This window comes from Ailuropoda melanoleuca, chromosome 10 (assembly GCF_002007445.2).
Source record: "Ailuropoda melanoleuca isolate Jingjing chromosome 10, ASM200744v2, whole genome shotgun sequence".
In the NCBI taxonomy this organism is placed as follows: domain Eukaryota; kingdom Metazoa; phylum Chordata; class Mammalia; order Carnivora; family Ursidae; genus Ailuropoda; species Ailuropoda melanoleuca.
In genome coordinates, this window is record NC_048227.1 from 15,127,895 (window position 1) to 15,151,392 (window position 23,498).

The 23,498-nt window shown below is 39.9% G+C and overlaps 1 pseudogene; it reads left to right on the plus strand.

The window, feature by feature from the left end:
* The first annotated feature begins 492 nt into the window (after positions 1-492).
* Positions 493-1,764, plus strand: LOC100477163 (annotated as a pseudogene).
* The last annotated feature ends 21,734 nt before the right edge of the window (positions 1,765-23,498 follow it).

Sequence of the window (23,498 nt, forward strand, 5' to 3'; positions counted from 1 at the left end):
AGGGAACACAAGCAGGGGGAGTGCGAGAGGAAGAAGCAGGCTCCCAGCGGAGCAGGGAGCCCTATGCAGGGCTCGATCCCATGACTCTGCGATCACGCCCTGAGCCGAAGGCAGAAACTTAACGACTGAGCCACCCAGGTGCCCCGAAACCCAGAGTAGATTCTTGGCATTCACAGGTCCAGTCCTGAGATCTTCACAAATCCCCAAATTCGTGAATATTAATTCAGTCTAGTTTAGCTGAAAATTTTAAGTTATCCTTCAGACTCGTAATGATTCCTATACATACAGGATTTGAAAGTTATAAAATAGTCTTCTGGCTAAAAAATCAGTAAAAGCCTCTTAGCTTTTCCTAAATTTCAATCACCAGATCTAGCGCTGACTTTCATTTCAGGCCATTTTTCATTAAGAAATAACATTTTGATACTGTGCGGCTCATCCCTGAATCCGGATCTGGCCATGGCCAGCAAGTCCGGGGCTGAGGCAGAAGCCGCGATGTCTCAGGCTGTGCAGACAAACGGGACTCAACCAGTAAGCAGAACATGGGAACTCAGCTTTTATGAATTACGGTGAACACCTCAGGAGGCAAAAACGGATGGCTTAGAATTTGTGGTTTCACCTCCAAGTCTACACAGTGAATTCATGTGCCCAGTTTGTGTGGATACGTTGAAGAACACCATGACTGCAAAGGAGCGTTTACGTTGTTTTTGTGCAGAATGCACTATTACAGCCCTCGGAAGTGGCAATAAAGAATGTCTTGGGGTGCCTGGGTGGTGCAGTTGGTTGAGTGTCCGGCTCTTGGTTTCAGCTCAGGTCTTCATCTTGGGGTTGTGAGATCGAGCCCCACGTCAGGCTCTTGCTCAGCGTGGAGTCTTTTTGGGATTCTCTCTCCTTCTCCCTTTGCCCCTCCCACTTGTGCTCTCTCTCTCTCTTTCTCTCTAAAATAAATAAATAAATCTTTAAAACAAACAAAGAATATCCTACCTGTTGGAAAATGCTAGTTTCTGAAAGATCACTAAGGCCAGACCCGAACTTTGATGCACTCATTAGCAAAATTTATCCAAGTTGTGGTGAATATGAAGTTCATCAAGAGAGAGAACTCGCCATGATCGGCAAGCAGTCAGCGACAGCACTGGGGAAGGACTGAAGATATAGGCCATGGACAGATGACAGTGAGGCAAGAAACAACAGACTGAATGAACATGGCAGTCGAGCAGAAGACAGGACAGCAGTGACAGTGCTCACTGTAGCAGTGCTTTGAGACACAGTAATCAGGAAGGAGGACCTAGTAGCAAACAGACCAAAGCATCTGATGATCCCCAGCGTGAGCCTGATAACAGCAGTGCAAGAGTGGCCACTGATCCAGTACTCGACGGTGCAAGTGAAATTGAATAAGTATTCAGGCCTCATTTCATACTAATAGAAAAAGATGATAGTACTCAGACAAGATAATGCCACTGTTGATCACGGATCCAAGTATCTGGCTGTGAGGTCAGCTTTAGAAGAACTTGGAAGCGAAGGAAAACCAAACCAGATGAACCTTAATACAGCCAGTGAGAAGCCATAGTATACCATTTACACAGCAACAGCCAGTGGGCATTCACTGTATTAAATGGTTCTTTTTCTTTGCAATCGACCACTGAGTAATATTGGAAAGTGAACAAACCCATGGAACTTTATTATGCACCACAAAAGAGCACAAATGAGCTTTTACTAAAACCATGTCTAGGAATGAACTTTTTTTATAGCCTATTTCTTTCATATTAAAGATGTAATGTCTTTACTTTTATGGACAGAATCTTGGATACGTTGTTCGGTTTGCTTTCTGAGCCAGGCTCATTTGTACTATTAGAATCTTTTCCCCTTTATTTAAGATTTCCATTTTGGAAGGAACTGTAATTATTTAGTACTTTTTCTTTCCTTTTAAAAATATATCTAAGTTGTATGATTTCACAAACTATGATTCCACCTGGAGCACCCTTTGACCCAGCAATTTTTCATAGTTCTATATTTTTTTTTAAGATTTTATTTTTAAGTAATCTCTACATCCAACATGAGGGGCTTGAACTCACAACCCTGAGATCAAGGCTCACATGCTCTACCAACTGAGACAGCCAGGTGCCCCATAGTTCTATATTCTTAAGTGAACATTCAGTTGCCTATCCTTTTTCCTCCCCTCAAAAGTTTTCAAGGCCTACAGAATGTTAAATAAGATGTATTTTGACTTTTCTTCCTGGAGTCTTATATATTTATAGTTTCCTATATAAGCTGCAGTATCTTCATGAAGACCAAGGCTCAAATTTACTGTGCCTAAAAAACAATTCTCATATTATTATGATTATTTTCATGGTACTTTCTTCCATAATATCTCATTTTTTAAAAAAGGGTCTTTATGAACAATGTCCATTTGTCACACCATGTTAATTTTTTCCCCCATTTTTCCCCTTGAATTTGGTATTTCTGATCCTGGGAAAAAGAAAATAAAATGTCAAGTTCTATGAAAACCTGGTTCACTTACAGATTTCACTGAAGAAAAAAAATTAAATTGGTCTTCTGTAGTCTTCAAGTATATATATATATTTTTAAAGATTTTATTTATTTGTTTGAGAGAGATAGAGTGTGCACACAGAATGAGAGGGAGAAGCAGACTCTCGCTGAGCAGGGAGCCCAATGTGGGGCTCGATCCCAGGACCCTGGGATCATGACCTGAGCCAAAGGCAGACGCTTAACTGATGCAGCCGCCCAGGAGCCCCTCTTCAAGTATATCTTTAAAGAGGCTTTTTTTCCTTTTTTTTTTTTTTTTTAGCTTTCCTGTCACTTCAGTTCCTTTATACGTTTGATGTTTTTTCCTATTAAAATATGGAAATATTTTGCACTTCAGTCTTGACAAAAAGTTCAAAGCTTCCCTAATTTTTTTCTTATTGGTAACCATGTAAGTTTCAAGAATAACATGGCACATGGAACTAACAATTTTTTGGGGGGGGGACGTTTGCTTCTGTTTGCAAAGTGTGTTCAGCATTTTGAGTGGTTCTATCAGTTTATAAATTTGGTGCTCTGCTAGTCACACCCGAGAGAAGCAAGTTAATGGAGCTAGAGCCTTGCCTTAGTGAGAGATAATTCCGTGGAAGAAAGTCAGCGAGTCATTTTACTCTTCTTAATTTAGTTTTATATTGAGGGACGGTGTTGGGCATTTGGCGCCAGAAAGCTTTATGAAGACAGATCAAAAATAAAATTGACTTGCGTGTTATTTTTCTTCATTGTCTTGATTCCAAGTCTATATTATCACAGTATTTACGAAGACTTGTTTGCATTGAGAAATTAAACCCAAAGAGGTCTGTTTGTTTGTTTGTTTGTTGCCAGGGGTAAATAGTCCTCCGGTACCATTGCAATTAAATAACCCGTCTAGTCATTGTAAATATTTATCTGTTGTTTTTTACTGATTGGGGACAGCCTGATGTTTTAAATCTTCAGCCCGATATGAAACCTAAAAGGCTCATTAAATTTTTTAGCATTTTATTGAAACTATTTAAAATCTGTTTTTTACAATTTTATTGGTAACCCGTGCCATGAAATTTGATCACCACCAAAAATCAAGGGAAATTTTGTATTCAATTCCTTTTCTGGTGTAACTTTAAGTTGTATAGATTATTAATGCATGTCTACTGATTTATAACCCTGGTTTTGATACATAACTGCTTAGATTTTATTGGTGACCTTAGATTCATGGCTGCATTAATAATTAAATTCCCGTTGTGATTAACTGAGAGTTTGTTTTTTTGTTTTGTCTTTTTTTTGAGAGAGAGAGCGAGAGATAGTGAGCATGAGTGGGGAGGAGTGGGGCAGAAGGAGAAGGAGAGAGAGAGCCCCAAGCAGGGCTTGATCTCACGACCCTGAGATCGTGACCTGAGCTGAAATCAAGATTCGGATGCTGAACCAACTGAGCCACCCCGGCACCCCCTCCCCATTGTGATTAATTAGAAAAAAAATACATTTTATCATTTCACACTGCTAGGATTACTATAATAAAAAAGACAAATAATAATTTGGTGAAGATGTGGAGGAATTGGAACACTGACACATTGCTGGTGGGGGTGCAATGGCTTTGGAAAGCAATCTGGCAGTTTTTCCAAAGGTTAAATATACAGTCACCATATGATGCAACAGTTGCACTCCTGGGTTTATACCCAAGAAAAATGAAAACATACATCCACACAAAATTTTGTGCATGAATGTTCATAGCAACATTTTTCATAGTAGCCCCAAAATGGAAATAAACCAAATGTCCATCAACAATGAATGAACAGGGGCACCTAGGTGGCTCAGTCAGTGATGCCTCTGCCTTCAGCTCAGGTCATGATCCCAGGGTCCTGGCCTCGAGCCCCTATTGGGCTCCCTGCTCAGTGTGGAAGGAAGCCAATCACAAAAAAACCCTATCATACAATTCCATTTGTTTGAAATGTCCAGATTAGGCAAATCTATAGAGAATGAAAGTAAGGTAGTGGTTGCCTAAGACACAGCACAGAGGAATGGGAGGCAAGGAAGGGTAGCGGGTTTCTTTATAGGATAAAAAAAGGTCCCAGACTGTAGCAATGGATGTACAAGTCTGAATATTCTAAAAACCACTGAATTGTACACTTTATTTATTTATTTTAAAAGATTTTATTTATTTATTTGAGAGAGAGAGAGAGACAGCCAGCAAGAGAGGGAACACAAACAGGGTAGGAGTGGGAGAGGAAGAAGCAGGCTCCCAGCGGAGGAGCCTCATATGGGGCTCGATCCCAGGACTCTGGGATCATGCCCTGAGCCAAAGGCAGATGCTTAATGACTGAGCCACCCAGGAGCCCCTGAATTGTACACTTTAAATAAGTGAATTGTATGGTATGTAAATTACAGCTCACTAAAGCCGTTACTAAAAAACAAAGCAAATTTGGGGCACGTGGCTGGCTCAATCGATTAAGCATCTGACTCTTGGTTTTGGCTCAGGTCGTGATCTCAGGGTCGTGAGATTGAGCCCCAAGTTGGGCTCCACACTTGGCACGGACTCTGCTTGATATTCTCTCTTTACCTCGGCCCCTCCCCCTGCTTGCACACTCTAAAATAAAATAAATAAATAAAATCTTTAAAAAAAAAAGTAATGCAAGTTTTTATCACTTGTGACTGAGTTTGAGGAGGAGTAGAGAAAAACAGAAGAGCACTGAGATATAATGCTGGGTGGCTGGTTGGCTAAGTCATTAGCTAAGTGGCTTCTGAAACTTTGCTAGTAAAACTACAACTCTGGAAGGCAGTCATGGAAATTATGAATGCTAAATCCATTACAAATGCCAGCAGTCTACTTTCTTTATATGCCTTCCAATGAGAAAAAAATCAAAGCCCCTAAATAGCAAGTGATGTGAAATGATAGCAGCTAGTATTTTTTAAATAAATATTTATTTATTTGAGAGACAGAGAGAGAGTGGATGAATTGGGGGGAAGGACAGAGGGTGAAGCAGATGCCCCATCAAGCAGGGAGCCTGAGCAGGGCTCGATCCCAGGACTCTGAGATCATGACCTGAGTCAAGAATAACTGACTGAGCCACCCAGGCACCCCAATAGCAGCTGTTTTTTAAAGACCATTTTCTAAAATGACATCTTCAATAATGATACCTAGAATGCTCCATGCCAAAGAAGCTGTAATTTCACATTTGCTCAAGTATTGATTTGATTTAGCCAATACGACACCAATCTTGGATAAAGTATGCAAACAACTTAATTTCATTTTCTCATTAATCAAAACTGAGAGGGAAATATCAATGAGATGTTATAAGCTGTTCGAAGAATCCCCCAAAGCACATATGTATAAGATTATCAAGGATGATAAAATAAATTTGATTCAATTTAATCGACAATGTGGAGGTCTCCTAAGCCTTAGCATCACAAACCCAGCTGCATGGCTGTAGTGTTGCAAGGGCACATCGCCAGAGAGGGGCTGATCTGACCCGAGATTTCTTTAATCTAGCTTCCTGTAGTTGGTCGGCTTGGGAAAGACAGTATTATTTTCAAAAATCACTTAAGAATTTCACAAGACTAAAACTCAACCTTGACCCCACCTTTCCTCATACCCCACATCTAGTCCATCAGGAAGGAAATCCTGTTGATCTTCAAAAAGTATCCAGGATCGGACCACTCCTCTGACCCTGGGCAGACTCACTATCGTGTCCCACCCTGACGCTGCTATGGTCTCCCTGCTTCTACTCAAATCTTCCTGCAGTACCTTTTCTTTTCTTTTAAAGGTTTTATTTGAGAGAGAGCGCCCATGAGCGGGGGGAGGGGCAGAGGGAGAAGCAGACTCCTCGTTGAGCTAGGAGGCCCAACTGGGGGCTCGTTCCCAGGACCCCGGGATCATGACCCAAGCAAAGGCAGCCACTTCACCGAATGAGCCACCCAGGTGCCCTGCAGTTGCTTTTCAACTCAGCAGCCAGAGGATGCTTTTAAATCAGAACCCAGATTGTGTCACTTCTCTGCTCTGCTCGGAACCCTCTTGTAATTACTATCTCAAAGTCAAAGCCAAAGTCCTGGCAACGACCTCCAACGGCTCACATGATCTGCACTGACCCATGCTTATCAACCTCCTGGCCTCCTCCCTACTTCTCCTTCACTCTCCCTCTTCTGCTGACTACCTCCCTGAGCTTCAGACGCACCAGAGAGATCCTAGGGACTTTACTCTGTTCCTTCTACCTGAAATGCTTTTCCCCCAGGTACCCCCTTGGCCGGCTCCTTCACCTCCTGCAAGCCATTGCTTAATGTCCACTTCATTAGGGCCAACCCACTCTATTTTATATTGTTCTCTGTGTCCATTCCCACTATTAATTTCTAATTGCTGCTGTAACAAATTACCATAAATAAAGTGCCTTAAAACAACACAAATTTTTTACCTTACAAATTTATTATCTTCTGGAGGTCAAAAATCCAAATTAAGTCTTATAGGACTAAACTCAAGATGTCAGCAGGGTTGCATTCTTTCTGGAGGCTCCAGAGAGAATCTGCCTCCTTGCCTTTTCCAGTTTTGAGAAGCCACCTGCATTCCTTGGCTCATGGCCCCTCCGTGTTCAAAGTCAGCACTGTGGCATCTTCAGATCTCTCTCTCTCACCCCTGCTTCCATTGCCATGCACATCTCCTTCTCCAACTCTGACTCCCCTACCTCCCTCTTCCCCTTAAAAGGACCCTTGTGATTGCATTAGGTTGAGCCAGATTATCCAGGATAATCTCCCCATATTAACTCCTTAATCATATCTGCAAAGTGCCTTTCACTATTTAAGGTAAAATACTCACAGGTCCTGGGCATTAGGACATGGGGGACATCATTGAGAAGCCATGACTTTGTCTTGCATTGATGATTCTCTTACCCTACTCAAGTTTTTCTTTTTTTCCAAAATACTTATCAACTTTAACACACTTCACATATCTACTAGATTTATTGTTGATCATCCCTGTGCCATAATGTAAGTTCCATGAGGACATGAATCTTTGTCTCTTTTTTGACTGATATGTCTCTAGCAACTAGAATAGCCTTTGGCATATAGTAAGTGTTCAAAGAACATTTGTTGATGGAAAGGAAAGGACACTCATTTAGACAAATCAAGAACAAAAACTATCTTTATCTTTCCAAATATGTCAAATGGGAGAGGAAATTGAAGGAACCACCTTTCTGAACCAATCTGTAAACATGAGAATCTAGCAGTTCTCCAACTTCTCTCTCTGTGTACAAAACTCACTTGAGAAAATTATTTACAAATTCAGATTCTCTAGCCCCATCCTTCCCAACCCCAGATTTAGATTTATTAAATTTTGGGGGGGCTCAAGTCAACTTCACTGGACTGAGGGCTATAATCAATAGGTGAGCAAACATTGTTGGCTTCTCCCTGATAAACCTTCTAAAGCAGGGGTTCTCGACCTTTGCCTGCACATTGGAAATTCCTAGGGGTTTTCATAAAATACTGATACCCATAACCTATCCCAGCAATTCTGATTTATTTGGTCTGGGTGAAGCCTGGGCATTGGAATTTTTGTTATTTAAAATGAATTAATTAACATATACTGTATTATTAATTTTAGAGGTAGGGTTTAGTGATTTATCAGTTGCATATAACAGCCAGTACTCATTGCAGCAAGTGCCCTCTTTAATGTCCATCACCCAGTTACCCCATCCCACCACCCTCTCCCCTTCAGGAACCCTCAGTTTGTTTCCTATAGTTAAGAGTCTTTTATGATTTATCTCTGATTTCATCTTTATTTTTTCATTGCTTCCCCTATGTTCATCTGTTTCTTAAATTCCACATAAGTGAAATCATATTATATTTATCTTTCTCTGACTGACTTATTTCACTTAGCATAATACCCTCTAGTTCTCTCCATGTTGTTACAAATAGCAAGATTTCATTATTTTTGATGGCTGAGTACTATTCCATTGTATACATATACCACATCTTTATCCATTCATCCATCAATGGACATCTGGGCTCCTTCCATACTTTGGCTATTGTGGACATTGCTGCTCTAAACACCAGCATTCAGATGCCCCTTCGGATCACTACATCTGTATCTTTGGGGTAAATACCCAGTAGTGCAATTGCTGGGTCATAAAGTGGCTCTATTTTCAACTTTTTGAGGAACCTCCGTACTGTTTTCCAGATTGGCTGCACCAGTTTGCATTCTCACCAACAGTGTAAGAGGGTTCCCCTTTCTCCACATCCTCGCCAACATCTGTTGTTTCCTGAGTTGTTCATTTTAGCCATTCTGACTGGTGTGAGGTGGTATCTTATGTGGTTTTGATTTGTATTTCCCTGATGCCAAGTGCTGTTGGGCATTTTTTCATGTGTCTGATGGCCATTTGTATGTTGTCTTTGGAGTAATGTCTGCTCATGTCTTCTGCCCATTTCTTCACTGGATTTTTTGGTTTTCGGGTTTTGAGTTTGATAAGTTCTTTATAGGTTTTGGATGCTAGCCCTTTATCTGATAAGACATTTGCAAATATCTTCTATTTTGTAGGTTGTCTTTTAGTTTTGTCTACTGTTTCCTTTGCTGCACAAAGGCTTTTTATCTTGATGAAGTCCCCATAGTTCATTTTTACTTTTGTTTCCTTTGCCTTTGGAGATGTATCTGGCAAAAAGTTGCTGCAATCAAGGGTGAAGAGGTTGCTGCCTGTGTTCTCCTCTAGGATGTTGACGGATTCCTGTCTCACATTTAGGTCTTTCATCCCTTTTGAGTTTATTTTTGTGTTGGTATAGGAAAATGGTCCAGTTTCATTCTTCTACACATGGCTGTCCAATTTCCCCAAAACCATTTGTTGAAGAGACAGTCTTTTTTCCATTGGATATTCTTTCCTGCTTTGTTGAAGATGAGTTGATCATAGAGTTGAGGGTCCATTTCTGGGTTCTCCATTCTGTTCTACTGATCTATGTGTCTGTTTTTGTGCCAGTATCATACTGTCTTAATGACTATAGATTTGTAATACAGATTGAAATCCAGAATTGTGATGTCACCAGCTTTGGTTTTCTTTTTCCACATTCCTTTGGCTATTTGGGGTCTTTTCTGGTTCCATACAAATTTTAGGGTTCTCTGTTCCATTTCTGTGAAAGAAGTTGATGGTATTTTGATAGGGATTGCATTGAATGTGTAGATTGCTTTGGGTAGCATAGACATCTTCGCAATATTTGTTCTTCCAACCCAAGTGCATGGAATGTTTTTCCATTTCTTTGTGTCTTCCTCAAATTCTTTCATAAGTGTTCTATATTTTTCAGAGTACAGATCCTTTACCTCTTCTGTTAGGTTTATACCTAGGTATCTTATGGTTTCTGGTGCGATTGTAAATGGGATAAATTCCTTGATTTCTTCCTCTGTTGCTTCATTGTTCGTGTATAGAAATGCAACTGACTTGTGTGGGCATTGGGGTTTTTAAAGCTCCTACGTGTTTCTTTTTTCTTTTTTTTTTTTTTAAAGATTTTATTTATTTATTCGACAGAGATAGAGACAGCCAGCGAGAGAGGGAACCACAAGCAGGGGAGTGGGAGAGGAAGAAGCAGGCTCATAGCAGAGGAGCCTGATGTGGGGCTCGATCCCACAACGCCGGGATCACGCCCTGAGCCGAAGGCAGACGCTTAACCGCTGTGCCACCCAGGCGCCCCTCCTACGTGTTTCTAACGTGCAGCCATAATTGAAAACCACTGTTCTGTGGTAATCAAACACACTCTGATTTTACACAGCTGTCCATGATAAAGAGTATGTTTTTAAGTCTCTCCTGCAGCTAGAGGCGGCCAAATAAGATTTGGACACACCAGGGAACCTTCCTCAAAAGATGGCTCATACCCCTCCCTCATCCTTTTTCTCTTCCCTCCCTCCTGCTGCCTAGGGTGCAGATCCTTCCCTCTTGAACAAGACCACAGAATGGAGTAACTGGATGGAAGAATCTCAGGCAACAAAAGCAAAAACAGACAAAAGCAAAAACAGACTACATCAAACTTAAAAACTTCTGTGCATCAAAAGGAACAATGAACAGAGTGAAAAGGCAACCTACACAATGGGAGAAGATATTTGCAAATCATGCATCTGACAAGGGATTAATATCCAGAATACACAAGGACCTCCTAAAACTCAACAATAAAAACAAAATAATTTGATTTTTAAAGGGGCCAAAGGACTTGAATAGACATTTCTCCAAAGAAGAAATACAAATGGCCAACAAACATGTGAAAAGATGCTCAACATCACTCATCATAAAAGAAATGCAGATCAAAACTATCATGAGATATCACTTCACACATATTAGGATGGCCACTGTGAAAATAATAGGAAGCGGTAAGTGTTGGTGACAATGCAGGGAAGTTGGAACCCTTGTGCGCTAGTGAGAATGAAAAATGGTGCAGCCATCATGGAAAACAGTATGGAGGTTTCTCCAAAAAGTTTGAAGAAGAATAATCCATATGGCCTAGCATTCCACTTCTGGGTATATATCCCAAATGTCCATCAACAGAAGTACAGGTTTAAAAAAATGAGGTATAGGGACGCCTGGGTGACTCAGTTGGTTAAGCGTCTACCTTTGGCTCAGGTCATGATCCCAGGGTCCTGGGATGGAGCCCCACATCAAGCTCTCTGCTCAGCAGGGAGTCTGCTTTTCTCTCTCCCTCTCTCAGATAAATAAATAAAATATTTTTAAAAAATGAGGTATATAGGGGCGCCTGGGTGGCACGGCGGTTAAGCGTCTGCCTTCGGCTCAGGGCGTGATCCCGGCATTATGGGATCGAGCCCCACATCAGGCTCCTCTGCTATGAGCCTGCTTCTTCCTCTCCCACTCCCCCTGCTTGTGTTCCCTCTCTCACTGGCTGTCTATATCTCTGTCGAATAAATAAATTAAAAAATCTAAAAAAAAATGAGGTATATATGTACAGTGGAATATTATGCAGCTTAAAAAACAAGGCAATTTCTGGGGCGCCTGTGGCTCAGTCCTTAAGCGTCTTGCCTTCAGCTCAGGTCATGATCCCAGGGTCCTGGGATTGAGCCCCGCATCAGGCTCCTTGCTCAGCAGGAAGCCTGCTTCTCCCGCTCCCACTGCCCCTGCTTGTGTTCCCTCTCTCGCTGTCTCTCTTCGTCAAATAAATAAATAAAATCTTTAAAAAAAAAAACAAAAACAAGGAAATTCCCTCACATGCTACAACTGGATGAATCTTGAAAACAAAATGCTAAGTGAACTAAACCAGTCACAAAAGCACAAATATTTTATGACTCCACTCATATAAAGTATCTAAAATAGTAAAAATCATAGAAACATTAAGTTTATATAGAAATATAACAGCAGTGTGGGGGGGGAGTAGGGAGAAGGAATTAGTGTTTAATGGGTCTAGAGTTTCACTTTTGCAGGATGAGAAAGTTCTAGTGATCTGTATATATTTAACACTACTGAACTGTACGCCTAAAAATGGTTAAGATGGTAAATTTAGTGTCATGTGTCTTTTACCACTATAATTTTTTAAAAGCTTGTAATCTAATTTTCTGAATTATCCTTCCTTGATGATGATTTCCTTGATTGCTGACCTTATTCTCCTGGAATTTAATGTTTTCCTTCCATGTGACATAGGCTCTTTCATCATTTTGCACCCTCAGTGCCATGCACAGCAGTTCATAGGCAAGCCCAGTCAGCTTATTCCAGACCACCTCAGCCTCCCTGGCCCCCGGGTTCCTGCTTGCTGGGTGAAGGAATGGGCACTCTCTGCAGCCCCCATTTCTCCACTTCTAGCAGTTCCTCCAGTGCCGACCTGTGAAGGCGATACTCAGCTTTCTGGACTGTGTTCCCTTTATTTTTTTTATTTTGCTCCACTATCTCCTGACAAAGCTTCAACGGCTTGCTCCCTATCTGCTTCCAAATCCATCTTTTTAGCACGACATTCATTTCCAGATGTCTTCTAGTCTTATCCAGATAGATGCCATGACCTCCAAGATAACAGCTCACCAGATAGACTCAGTATATGCACCCCAAAACAGATTTGTTTTTTCTCATCAAAACTTCTTACTCTTTCACCATCCACATCAAACCAGTCATCACAAACCTCTCTGATTCTACCTTCTAAGAATCTGTGGGTGCCTTCTCTTCAATTCCACAGTTATCATCTGGGCTCTTGCAACGGAAATTGCTGAATTCAGTGTGTGGCAATAATTAAAATCTTAGTTAATAGTGCTTGGCTAATTTCCTGCCTTCCTCTTTCTCTCCCTCTCTCCTTCCTTCATCTTTCTCTTCCTATCTGATCCATCATCATACTGCCACCAAAGTTATTTTCTAAAAACCAGATTTGGTTGTTACTCCAAAATCTTTAGTGGATCCCTATGGCCTCTAAGAAAAAGTCCTATCTTAACCTGACGTACAAGTGTCTCCCCCACCTGGCCTGTCTACTCTCTTCACTGAGGAGGGGCATTGCCTGGTCCTAGTGAACAAAGCACACTTGAAAGTTGGACCATATCCTAAATTTGACTGCTTTAGAATCTATATGAGCTTGAGCAAATCACTCATTATCCCTAAGTCTTTTTTTTAAAGATTTTATTTATTTTTATTTATTTATTTATTTATTTATTTATTTATTTATTTATTTATTTGACAGAGAGAGAGACAGCCAGCAAGAGAGGGAACACAAGCAGGCGGAGTGGGAGAGGGAGAAGCAGGCTCCCAGCAGACCAGGGAGCCTGATTCAGGGCTCGATCCCAGGACCCTGGGATCACACCTTGAGCCAAAGGCAGACGCTTAATGACTGAGCCACCCAGGCGCCCCTCATTGTCCCTAAGTCTTAATTACCTCATCTGTAAAATGGGGATAATTATGGCAGCTACCTATGGTTTTTGTGAGCATTAATGAAATATTATGCTAAACGTTATTGTGATTATCATTACTCTCTTTCCAAAACATTCCAGCCACACTTAACTCACCATGCCCTGAACAAAGTGTACCATCTTAATTGTCTAGGTCTTTCCAGGGTTGTTTTCCCTACCTAATTGGCTCCCTCCACCCCCATTCCATTTCCTCTCTGACTCTATACCTCTTCCCTACCTTTTAAAATCCAGCTTAAATATCATCTTGTCTGTGGAGCTTTCTCTCACTTTCCCATAACTTGATTCTCTCCATCAAGTTTCCTAAAGCACTTGATACGCACACTACTATTTGATCATTCTTGAGTTACTGCCCATCAATGACATGTTGCCTCACTGTGAAGCCCAGGATAGAGCTGAAAATAATAAAAGACATCTTGAAAAAAAAAAGAGGAAGTAAACAGATATTAGCACTTAAAAGTTTTAAATAGTATGTGAAAAGTTACCAAAATTCAAAGGCTTATGGGGAAAACCCAGGGAGGAAAATGTTACCAGGAAATATGATACAGGTTTACTTTTTAATTAAGTAAGGAGCTCATAGCAGATTTGAGAAGGAGCCTACATGCCAACAGGGGTTGGTTAGTAAATGATGATACATCCATAAAATAAAACACTATGTAACCATGAAAAAGATTAAGGTAAATCCTTAGGTGTTAGCATAGGTGTCCATGATATATATTAAAGTGTGAAAGTATGAAGTGAGATCTACTTTGTGTGTCTGTATCTGGAAGAATATGCCCCAAATTGTTAACAGTAATTCTTTCTTTAAATAAGAGTATGGAGCTAAGGTGTGAAGAAAGATTTTTACGTCTTCTTTCAAAAGTAACCATTTACTATTTTTATGATTTAAAAAATTAAGTAAACAAATAGACCACCAAATTGGCAAAAGGTACATTAACTATAAATAAATGGGGGGAAATGGACAGATGATTTAGAAAAGAAATAGAGCTAATAAATGAACATAAGGAAAGATACTGATTTTTGACAAGTAGTGATGAGGTCTTTATCTATTAAAAATAGTCAAAAAAATAACCTTCTAAATTATAATGCCTCATGTTGTCAAAGGCGCACTAAAATGGGCACTTTCTTGTGTTTTTAATGACATTTATATTTTATATAAGCCTTCGGGGATAAAAATTAGCAATTTGTATCAAGGGCAACAAGAATGTTCATGTCTTATGACTCACTCACTTCTGGAAATATCTCACTTTGGAGATGATTCAACTTAAAGAAAGGTCATATGCATAAAGACAGTGAAAAACTGGAAGCAATTTGAGATAGAGTGGTTAAGTAAAATAAAGTTGTTGTGAGAAATTAAGCAATCTATGGTATTTATAGGCACATAGTAAGAGCTCATGCATGTTAGCTACAGCTATTATTATGATTGTTATTATTATGACAATTGTACTCAATATAAAAATTATGTATCACTAAAAATTATCATTGTCAAGTCTATGAAGAAACAATGTGTCCTACAGTCTAACTATGCAAAATCATATAATATTAAAATATTGAAAATGAATTTACAAAATGATCATGGATGTGTTAGGATACCAAAGTAAGGGTGATTCTTTTTATTTTCTCATGTTTTCCAAACTCTTGGTGATATTGTCATATATACCTATAATTTAAAAATAAAGTTTCGCAAGTAATGAATCATGGAACTTTACATCAAAAACTAGGGATGTACTGTATGGTGAATAACATAATATAATGAAAATTATTATAAAAAATAAATAAAAATAAATTCTAAAAAATTCAGCCCATTATTCATCTAGCCTCAAGCCCAAATTTTAAAAAGCCGTATATATATCCCAAAGTTAATATTATCAAAATGTTCAGAACCTAGTAAAGAGATGTTTAGAACTATTTTGAGTTTGTCACACACTCAGTTGTGACACTCATAATATGAAGAATAAAGTTACTGTCTAAGAATTACACCAGTAAACATTAACACAATGAAAGGTATCTATGAAAAAAACCTAGCTTAGTACACTTTTTGAAATTTTAATGGAGGCTTGAGAAACACCTGAATCCAGATAAGGTGACTAGAAACAAGTTGTATATGTAGATGAAAAAAGCTGTAGCTGAATTAACTTATTGAAAATTGGACAGAGACTAGCATAGTAGAGATGTGTGGGCTAGGTTAGCGGTTCAAACTTAAGAAATGCACTTACATCTTGTAAAGGAAAAATTATGACCCTCAAATGTTGACCTATATTATTTTTATGATGATGATACTTAATACATACAAATAGAAAACTAGATATAAGGATGCCGGGGTGGCTCAGTTGGTTAAGTGGCTGCCTTCAACTCAGGTCTTGCATGATATCAGGGTCCTGGGATCAAGTCCCACATCGGGCTCCTTGCTCAGCGGGGAGCCTGCTTCTCCCTCTGCCTGCTGCTCCCCCTGCTTGTACTCGCTCTGTCTCTCTCTCTGACAAATAAATAAATAAAATCTAAAAAAAAAAACAACACCTAGATATACATGCCTTCTTCTTGTTTTTGTACCATTCTTTATGCATTTATTCATACATTTGATAAAAATGTCACAGTTAGAAGTGAAATCATTACAATGACGTAAGTAGCTGTACAGACCGACCCAAGTGTAGAGTCAATTGCCAAAAATCAGAACACAAGCAGCATGCAGTTCCTTAACACCCGTGTACACTCACACTCTTGCCCACAGCCACCCATGCTCCAACAATCGCAGGCACTAAGTTCAGACAAAACCCAGGGAACTTTTCCCTGGCTTCTGTCAAGTCCTAGGGGTGAGAAGAGAGAAATGATCAATGAAAAGAAGCTGGTATGGCTCAACATGTCTCTGTTCTGTCAATGACTCAGACGAGGCAAGACATGGAACACCGGGGCAGTATTTCCTTATGCCCATTCTTATGGTTGCTTATACAGGTATAAAACCAAAGCAGATTTTAAAATTAAATGTAATTGTACAAAATAAGTAAGATTCAAATGCATAGCATTAATTTAATATGATGGATGATGTTTTCTGAAAAGGAAATTAAAATTAAACCCACGAGATACCATTTCCTACCCACTAGAATGGCTAACATTAGAAACAATGACAGGGAAGTAGAGTGACTGAAACAATTCTTGGCCAGGAAGCGGAGAAACTGAAACAATCACACATTGTTAGAAAATGTAAAACGGTAAAACTCTTCGGAAAATGTGGCAGTTTCTCATAAAGTTAAATATCATCTACATTATGACCCAGCAATTTCACTCCTAGGTACTTTCCAGAAAAGAAATGAAAATACATGTTTCTTGGTTTTCTTCTCTCCCCGCACCCTCCACCATGTTCATTTGTTTTGTTTCTTAAATTCCACATATGAGTGAAATCATATGGTATTTGGCTTTCTCTGACTTATTTCGCTTAGCATTATACTCTCTAGCTCCATCCATGTCATTACAAATGGCAAGATTTCATTCTTTTGTATGGCTAATATTCCATTATATATATATGTGTGTATATATATATATATATATATATATATATATACACACACACACACACACACACACACACACACACCACATCTTCTTTATCCATTTATCAGTTGATGGACATTTGGGTTCCTTCCATAATTTGGCTATAGTAAAAAATGCTGCTATAAATACAGGGGTGCATGCCTCCCTTCAAATTAGTTTTTTTGTATTCTTTGGGTGAATACCTAGTAGTGCACTTGCTGGATCATAAGGTAATTCTATTTTTAATTTTATTTAAAATTTTTGCATAAATTTTATATTATATAATAATGGGGTTTTTTTTCTTGCAAATTCTACTTGCCCTCATCAAAAGTATATACAAAATACCTTTTTTTCACAATTAACAGAAGTCTAGGTAAAATTGCCTTCATAATTAAGGTTAAGTACATTATAATTGCAAATATCTCACTATACCAGCTAAATAAGGCATAAAAACCTATACAGTAGAGTGTAATCACAATTTATGATAAAATGCAGCTACCCTACTTATTAATAAGCAGGTAAGCAGGTGATTATTATTAGTTGGATTTAGATTTTAATGATAATTTAAATAAATGCTCTGGAAAAGTATATTTACTTATTATCTGATATTTGCAAAGTATAGATACACACTTCAAAGCTTAATTCTCAAAAGACATTATACATTAAAGCAGTTATGTGTCTCTTAACATCCAAATTACCTTTGAGTTCCTTGAATCCCAATACTTTCTTTTTTCCTTCATTTTTAATTTTTTATTTAAATTCAATTAATTAACATACAATGTATTACTGGTTTCAGAGGTACAGGTCGTGATTCATGAGTTGTATATAATACCCAGTGCTCATTAAATCACGCGCCCTCCTTAACGCTCATCACCAGTTACCCCATCCCTTCCCCCCTTCACTCCAGCAACCCTCAGTTTGCTTCCTATGATTAAAAGTCCCTTATGGTTTGTCTCCCTCTCTAGTTTCACCTATGATACTCTGTCGTTTTGTTTCTTAAATTCCACATGAGTGAGATCGTATGATAATTGTTTTTCTCTGATTGACTTATTTCACTTAGCATAATACCCTCTAGTTCTATCCACATCATCCCAAATGACAAGTTTTCAATTTTTTGATGGCTGAGTAGTATTCCATTGTGTGTGCGTGTGTGTGTGTGTGTGTGTATCACATCTTCTGTATCCTTTCATCTATTGATGGACATCTGGGCTCTTTACATAGTGTGGCTATTGTGGGCATTGCTGCTATAAACATTGGGGTGCAGGTGCCCCTTTGGATCACTACATTTGTATCCTTTGGGTAAATACCTGTAGTGCAATTGCTGGGTCATAAGGTAGCTCTATTTTCAACTTTTTGAGGAACCTCCATACCGTTTTTCAGTGTAGCTGCACCAGTTTGCATTCCTACCAACAGTGTAAGAGGGTTCCCTTTTCTCCTCATCCTTGCCAACTCCTGTTTTTTGTTGTGTTGTTAATTTTAGCCAAATAATGTATTTTTAAAATACTGTATTTTCTAAAACAAAAAAAAATAGTGAGAAAAGTGGACACATTTTTCATTTTTGCATGTCTCTATAATGTCTGGCTTAATAAAAGACAGCTGGATTTTCATATCAGCATTCAATCTGTTGTGATATCACACTTCATGTAGCCTCTGGAAAATTCCACTCTACACTAACGAGAAAACAAGAATGAGAGGCAGATAACATCTTTAATATTGTTTTCAGAATAGTTTTCACGTTGTGGATTCCCTTTGCTTACAGTTTGAAAACCACTGACCTAAGCCCTTAGACACACCTAAACTTAATGGAGTTGGTCAAATAAAAAAACACCTGGGTTATACCTTTTTAAAAAAAGTTTTATTTAGGAACAGTTAGCTGTTAAAATGTAGAGTTTGAATTCTGCTTGAACTATGGGGAATCTACACTATGTACTTAAAGTTGTCTCTTGCAAAATGGGTTTATTTATTTATTAATAATAATTTTTTATTATGTTATGGCAAAATGGGTTTATTATTCAGGCACTCATACAGCATTATTTGGGACTGCTGGTCCAATACCAGAAACTTTGTCTTCCACTATTACTTGCTTTTACTTTAAATGTTATTTATTTGTTAACTTTAGAGAGGGAGAGAGAGCATGCATGGGGGGAGGGGCAAAAGGAAAAGGAGGTAGAGAATCTCAAGTAGACTCCAAGCCGAGCAGGAAGCCCATCTCAGGGCTCCCTCCGACCACCCTGAGGGAGCTTACCTGAGGGCATTACCTGAGACAAAACCAAGAGTTGGATGTTTAACTGACTGAGCCACCCAGGTGCCCCCATTGTTACTTGCTTTTTAAGCTTTGTTTAGCTCTTAAAAGAAAATCTGTTTATGGCACTATTGGCTTCAGACAAGTTACAGGTTTGATTTACAACTTTAAAAAAATCACATTTAGTTTTATGAAAAAACTGTCATACTGTCTTCCAGAATGACTATACCATTTTATATTCCCACCAGCAATGAATGAGAGTTCCTGGTGCTCCAAACCCTCACCAACACTTGGCGTTGTCAGTGTTTTGAAACTTAGCCATTCTAATAGGCGTGCAGTCATGTGTCATTGTTGTTTTAATTTGCAATTTCCTAATGATACATGATGTTGAGCATATTTTCTTTTTTTTTAACTTTTTTTTTTAATTAAGTAGGCTCCATACCCAATGTGGGTCTTAAACTCATGACCTTGAGATCAAGAGTTGCATGCTCTACCAACTGAGCCAGCCAAGCAGCTCTTGAACATATCTTCATATGCATGTTTGCCATCTGTATATCTTCTTTGGTGAGGTGTCTGTTCAGATCTTTTGCCCACTTTTAAGCAGACTGTTCATTTTCTTATTGTTGAGTTTTAAAATCTCTTTGTATATTTTGGATAGCAGTCTTTTACCAAATAATCAAGTTTTGCAAAGATTTTCTCCCAGTCTGTGGCATGCTTTTTCATTCTTTCAACAGTGTCTTTCACAGAGCAGTTTTTAATTTTAATGAAGTCCAACATTAATTTTTTCTTTCATGGATCATGTTTTGGTGTCATATCTAAAAAGTCAATGCAAAGCCCCCGGTTACCAAGATTTTTCACCTATAGTATCTTCTAGGAGTTTTATAGTTTTGCCTGAGGTTGGGGGAGGGAAGGACAAACACATGCAGTAGGGGCATTTTTAGGGCAATGAAACTATTCTCTGTGATACAGTACTGATGGACACAAGTCATCAGACATTTGTGAAAACACATAGACTATAGCACACAAAGAGTGACCCTTAATGTAAACTATTGGACTGTAGTTAATAATAATGTATCAATATTGGCTCATCAGTTGTTAACAAATGCATGACACTAATACAAGATGCAAACGCAGGGGAAAGAGTGGGCAGTATATGGAAATCTTCTGTACTTTCCCAACAGTTTTCCATAAGCCTAAAAGAGCTCTAAAAATAAACTCTATTAATTTTTTAAATTACAACTACCCCCAAAACTACTACAAAATAAGGAAGTATTACAAAATGAAATTAATAGGGGTGCCAGGGTGGTTCAGTTGGTGGAGTATGCACTTGGGGTTGTGGTTTGGAGCCCCACGTTGGGTGTAGGGATTACTTAAAAATAAAAAATCTTTAAGAGACGAAATTAGAGATGCCTGAGTGGCTCAGTCCTTAAGCATCTGCCTTTGGCTCAGGTCATGATCCCAGCGTCTTGGGATCGAGTCCCGCATCAGGCTCCTTGCTCAGTGGGGAGATGCTTCTCCCTCTGCCTGCCGCTCCCTCTGCTTGTGCTCTCTCTCTCTCTCTCTCTGTCAAATAAATAAAATCTTTTTAAAAAATAAAAATAAATAAAAAATGAAATGAAATTCAAGTAAGGCTTTGTTCAAGATTATCAGAACTCCTACTTTACCAACACTGTGCACAGGCAATTCTTGAAAGCCCGATTTGAAAGGATCCACTCTTTATCTTCATGGAATTGTTCTGTTCACTTCAAGGTACGATGAGGATGGTGACACATGGAAATCTTGATGAAAATGATTATCTCGTCCAGCTGATGCTGGAATTGGGAACAGAGAGTTTGTTCATCAAGTATTTACTACTTCATTTGCTGTTATAAACTGTTGCCAGTGGTGTTTACAAAGCGAAAGCCTCACTCCAGAACTACTTGCAGGGACAGGTGGCATCTAGGGCACAGGTGTTGAGGTCAGCATGCCTCAGCTGTGGGTGCTGAATGGGACACATTTGTCCACCATCTTTCTCTAGCCCAGCTACTGGGAAACGATGGCTCCTCCAGCTTGATAGGGTATCATTTGCTTGTACTTGGCAAGAACCACAAATGCAGGAATGGCCATGAAAGCACAGGACGCTCCTTGTTCTTAAAGGAATCTTGAGCTTAGGTGAAGTTTTATAAAGGGAGAATTAAATTGTTGAAAACTCATCCCGGTCTGTCCAGCCTTGGTTGACAGAAAGGGTCTTCCGGTCATTTAAGAGATGTATTCTTTTTTGGAATAGAGATGGCTTCTTTCTGATCAGCAGCTTAGTTTTCCACGAACATACACACTGGGACAGGAGTTCTTGGAGAATGGGCTTGAGTTTTTCAGCAACTACAGGGGTAATGCCCACTCTATAAATTAAGAAATGGACCACGTGGCTTAAAAACCAAGGAGTTTCTTTTAGAAAGAACCTTTCCCTAAAACCCTACCTATGTTGGGAACATGAAAAACTAGAGTTCCTGGACCTATAATATTGTGGGCCACATTCTGTACCGTGGAGACCCCATCAAGGTAAGGCGCTGCCAAAGCACCAGCCCACTGCCTCTATGGGTCACGGTGTGTGTCTCTGGCCGTCACTTTGCCCAGGAGATGCTGTATTCCAGCTCTTCCTTATGTTCTCTATCCTGCACGGCTCCTGGCAGAAAGCCTTGCAACATGGCAGGCTGCTGAGTCAATGCTGATCTACCGCAGCTCTGACTTCGGATTCCGTCAGGGCAGTTTCTATTTCAGAAAGTAAACAGGAGACAGTGGACCCAGCCTAGCCCTGGCCAGCTTAACAGTCTAAAGATACATGCTGTTCAAACTGTGGGTCATTCTTCTGATTTTCTGGGTCTCTCTTTGCTCCCAGGGCTCTTCGGACAAAATAAATTCACTTCTCCCAAGGAACTCTCAAAAATACACTCCCTACTGAGGGTGGATCCATCTATCTTTGTCGAACGCATATCTTCAATCCCCCTCTTTTAGTCTTCCCCTCCTTAGGCTACCTCCCACCCATCTGCAGGGATAGCAAACACAGAACTCAGTGGGGCAGACAGCCAGTTTAAACGAGGGAAAGGCACCTGTTAATACGGGGACTGTGGGAATTGTGGCAAACTGAAAAGCATTCATATTTGAAAGTTTTTTAAAACTGTCCTGGTCAAGGGCGCCTGGGTGGCACAGCAGTTAAGTGTCTGCCTTCGGCTCAGGGCATGATCCCGGCGTTATGGGATCAAGCCCCACATCAGGCTCCTCTGCCATGAGCCTGCTTCTTCCTCTCCCACTCCCCCTGCTTGTGTTCCCTCTCTCGCTGGCTGTCTCTATCTCTGTCAAATAAATAAATAAAATCTTTAAAAAAAAAACTGTCCTGGTCAAATCAAATGCATGAACAGTAAGGGCAGTGCAGTCATCAACAGCCAACATGGGATGTTTGATCTACACTGTACGGCATGAAATGCTTCCCATGAACAAATACGCCCTTCCCAACCTGGCCTCCAACAGCCTGCCCTTCAAGTCCAGCCGCTCCTACCCACGTCCCTACACTCTGCTTATGTGACACACTTTCATGCATACTCTGTCATTTTTGCTTGTGCATTCTTTTTGTTCCCCAACATTTACCAAACACCTAATATGTATCAGGAACTACAACAGATGCTAAGGAAACGACGGTGACACAGAAGTTTCTGACTTCATGGAGTTTATAGTGTAGTGAAGAGACGTATATGTTAGACAGTTACCAGCCTGTGATAAGGGATAAGAGAGAAGTAGAGGGCATGACCGAAACATGCACGATGTCACAGGGAGCAGGCTTGGAAGACTTCCCAGAGGAGTAGATAGCCTCACAGAGGCTAAGGATGAGCTAAGGAAGCAAAGGTGAGAATGAAAGGGCAAGGGTGGGGGTAGGGAGAGGGTTTCCTGGAAGGGGAGCAGTACTTCCATAGGTCCCTAAAGAAACTGGCATTCCATGTGGCTGGAGAGCACGGATGTTAGAAGGATGGCACAAGATAAAACTGGGAAGGTGAGCAAAGACGAGATATTCCCAAGTTTTGTGCCCAAAAAAAAGAGTTCAGATTTTGTCTAAAGGGCAACGTGCAGCCACCAACAGGTTCTGGTCAAAGACCATTTTGATCCAAATTTGCATCTTAGAAGAGTCCCTCTGGCATCAGTGTGGAGAACAGGCTGAAGTGAGCAAGCCTGGAAGTGAGGAGGACAACTTCAGGGTTCTCATAATAAACCAGCCAGAGATGGTGGTGGCCTGGCTGGGGGAGCAATGGTGGGATGGAAACCATGGACCAGACCTGGGAGACAGAGTTGGTATAACTCAGATTGATTATGAGATCATGAGGAGAAAGACAAGAGGAGGTGTTAATGATGAACTTGGAGTGC